We start from the raw sequence: 4,371 nt of genomic DNA, 5'->3' as shown, positions 1-4,371 counted from the left end.
ATCAGATGACGGATTGCATTCGGCAAATCTGCTTCACAAGACCTTTTTAAAGTGTTGAAGAGCAAAGATGTCAGCTTGAGGACTAAGGTGTGCCTCACACAAGCCATGGTATTTTCAATAACCTCATATGCATGTGAAAGCTGGACAGTGAATAAGAAAGACCATAGAAGAATTGATGCTTTTGAGTTGTGGTATTGGAGAAGAATATTGAAAGTGCCATGGGCTGCCAAAAAACCAACAGATCTGTGTTGGAAGAAGTGCAGCCATAGTGCTCCTTGGAGGCCAGAATGGCCAAACTTCGTCTCTCATATTTCAGACATATTGTCAGGAGGACCAGTCTCAGGAGAATGATATCATGTTCGGTAAGGTGGAGGGTCATAGAAAAAGAGGAAGACCCCCAATGAGATGGATTGGCCAAGTGGCAACATTGATGGACTCAAGCGTGGCAAAGGTAATGAGGTTGGCCTGGGATCAGGCATTGTTTCGTTCTGCTGTGCATAGGGTCAGTATGAGTCGGTATTGACTCAATGGCACCTAACAATAACAACAATTCAGGTTCTAATATCATTCTTTAAGGAGATGGAGAAAAAATTATCACTAAGTTTTCATGGAAAGGAAAGAGACCTCAGATAAGCAAAGTATTGCTTAAGTAGAACAAATTTGAAGTCCTCTCACTTCCTGATCACAAAATTTGCTGCACAGCCACAGTGGTCAGAACAGGCTGGCACTGGTAAAATTAGAGATATATAGATCAACGGAACAGAATTGAGAACCCAGAAGTAAATCCACCCACACAAAGTCAGCTGATCTTTGACAAAACACATTAAATGGGGAAGAGATAGTCTCTTCAACAAATGGTGCTGGCAAAACTGGAAATCCATTTGCAGAAGAATGAAGCAAGACCCATATCTCACAGCATATACAAAACAAACTCAATGTGGATGAAAGACTTAAATGTAAACCTAGAACTATAAAGATCATCAATGATAAAATAGGGGCAAACTTAGGGATCCTAATACATGGAATAAATAAAGTCAAGCATAATCCCAAACACAGAAACAATAGAAGTCAAAATAGATGAGTGGAACTTCCTAAAAATCAGACACTACGTGTATCAAAAGATTTTGCCCAAAGAGTAGAAAGACAGCCCACAGTTGGGAAAACTCTTTTGCATGGCATATCAGTCAAGTGACTTAATTTCTAAAATTTCTAGAGGACTATGACACTGCTAAAGAAAAAGACAAGTCAATTAAAAAATGGGCAGAGGACATGGACTCTTCACCAAGGAAAATATTCAGTCAGTCAGCAAATATGTGAAGAAATGTTCACGATCATTATCCACTAGAGAAATCAAATCAAAACAATAATGAGATATTATCTCACAACAGCATTAATAGCAATGTTAAAAAATCAACAACAACAAAAAAGAGAAAACAAGAAATGCTAACAAGAGTGTGGAAAGACTGGAATTCTCTTACATTGCTGGTGCAGTTGTAAAATGGTTCAACCACTATGGAAAATGGTATAGCACTTCTTCAGAAAATCGCAAATAGAAATACCATGTTGTTGTTAAGTGCCCTCAAGTCATTTCTGACCCATAGGGAACCTATATAGGGTTTCCAAGGAGCATCTGGTGAGTTTGAACTGTCACCTTTGTGGTTTAAACTGACCTTGCAGTCCAGTGCTTTATCCTACAGTGCCACACTATTGTTGCTGTTAAGTGCCATCAAATTTGTTCCAACTCATAGCGTCTCTGTATAGCGTTTCTGAAGAGCACTGGTGAGCTTGAACCACCTACCTTGTGGTTCAAACCAACCTTTCAGTCCAGCTCATTAACCTACAATGCCTAACCAGATGACCCAGCAACCACTATGCTTGGTATATATCTACAAGAAATAAGAGCTGGGACATGAGTAGATACATGCAAACTAATGCTCATCACAATGCTATTCACAATAACAAAAAGATGGAGACACCTTAAATGTCCATATATGGAAGAGTGGATAAACAAACTTTGTTTGGTACATACATATACACAATGGAATACTCTGTAACACTGAAGAATAACCTCATAACATGGATTAATTTGGAAGACATTATGCTGAGTGAAATCAATCAATCACAAAAGAACAAATATTATTTGAGGCCACTGGTACAATTAGAGATACATAGATCAATGGAACAGAATTGAGAACCCATAATTGTGGTTTTTCATACAAAAAGAAATATTCTTTGATGGTTACCAGGGATGGGAAGGAAGGAAGAATAATTCATTGGCTAGAAGGTAGACACATGTTAGCTTCTGATTATTAATAGATGTTTGCAGCTGGTTATCTTCATTTTGAATTGTGTCCTGCCAGCAAATGAAAGTACTGAAAGCTTTACTCCATCATGTCATTATAGTCAACTCTACTTTGAGAAAGCAGCTCTTCCTCAGACATATTCTGAATGCCTTCCAACCCGAGGGGCTCATATTTGGGCACAATATTTGACAATATTCTGGTACTACTCATAATGTTTTCATCATCTGTTACTGTATCTGACCATGTGCCATTGCAATTCATAAGATTTTCAGGGGCGAATACTCAGACTGTAAGATCAGCACTGGACTACAAACCACAAGGTCAGCAGTTCAAACCCACCAGCTGCTCCTCAGAAATCCTATATAGGGTTGCTATGGCTCAGACTCAAGTGAACCACACTTAACAATAACAACAAATATTTGAAAGTAATCTGCCTTTCCTTCTTCTGAGTCTATCTTAGTCCTGAGTTTCCACTGAAACCTGTCCACCATGGGTGACCCTGTTGGTATTTAAAATAATGGTGGCATAGCTTCAGGTATCACAATAACACACAAAGCACCACAGTACAACAAACTGACAGGTGAGTAGTAGAAGGTATCTAAGAAGAGGATATAAGTTTAGGAAGGCATGTTAGATTTCATTTCTCTTAGTCACCTATATGTATAATACGTTTTCTATTACACATCTATATGCATAATACTTATTCAATATACTGTCAATGACTGGAAGGTTAAAAAGACAACTTATCTCAGCCCATGGCAGTATTTCTTAAATTGTAGTTTGTAGATTCATTTACTTGAAAACACTTGTGCTACATTTAAAAATATGTACTCTTAGATCCAATCCTAGAATACTGTATCAGAATCTCTGGGTGTTAGGGATTAGGAATTAGCAATTTTACAAGTTTATGGGTGATTCCTAAACTCTATAAAGTATGTTGTTGTTTACTGTTAAGTACTGTAGAGTCAGTCGGACTCATAGTGACCCTGTATAGGGTTTCCAAGGACCTGTTGGTGAGTTGAAACCACCAACCTTGTGGTTCAAACCAGCCTTGCGGTCCAGTGCTTTATCTCACAGCACCACACTAGGACTTCCTATAAAGTTTGTAGCTGTTATTGTTAAGTGCCGTTGAGTTGGTTCTGATCCATAGCAACCCTGTATTGCATTTCCAAGTAGCAGCTGGTGAGCTTGAACCACCAACCTTGTGGTTCAAACCAACTTTGCAATCCAACACGCTAACCCACAGTACTTAGGAAGCATCCATCTAAGGAGACAGGTTGGCCTCTTCAATTAATTTTGCCCGGCAGCATGCAATGATCCTTGACCCAGTGACAATGGCAATTTTATATTGTAGCTATAAGGGTGGATTGTCCATTCTTGATAGAATGTTTTATTTCCTCATTCCTCTATGATTGTTTAATTTCAGTAAATGAAATAAACAGATTCTAGTTTAACTTGCACATACTGTAACTGGCATCACTTTGTCTACGATTGTTTTTTCCTTAAATTAAGATAACTTCCTGACTAAGTGCTGGCTTATACCAGTGGATTGATTTCATAGTCAATAATTTCTTCTCTTTGATGTCTCTACATTAATAATTTATAGCCCATTGGTCTTTTATAGTCAATGAATCTTCCGTTAAAACTCAGTAAATTTCTATAAGTTATATATGTTTAATTAATGATAAATATTTCTAATAAACAATGTAAATACCTATTTTTCTGTTGAAAGAGATATACTACCTATAAAAAAGACCACATTTAAGATTTAAATAATACAAATTGTTATTGTTGTTAAGTGCCTTCGAGTCGGTTCTGATCCATAGAGACCCTGTATAGTGTTTCAAAGGAGCAGCTGGTGAGCTTGAACCAGCGACCTTGCAGTTCAAATGAGTTTACAGTCCAGTGCATTAACCCACAGTGCCATACCAGGACTCCCCAAATAAGACATAGTTAAATATAAATAAATATAACATAAATATATACTACAGCATACATAATAAGGAGTCCTGATAGTGTAGTGGATTAGGAACTGGGTTGCTAACTGCAAGGTCAGCAGTTTGAATCT

The sequence above is a fragment of the Chrysochloris asiatica genome, unplaced genomic scaffold, assembly GCF_000296735.1.
Source record: "Chrysochloris asiatica unplaced genomic scaffold, ChrAsi1.0 scaffold00033, whole genome shotgun sequence".
Taxonomy (NCBI): domain Eukaryota; kingdom Metazoa; phylum Chordata; class Mammalia; order Afrosoricida; family Chrysochloridae; genus Chrysochloris; species Chrysochloris asiatica.
Note: the sequence above shows the minus strand (reverse complement) of the source record.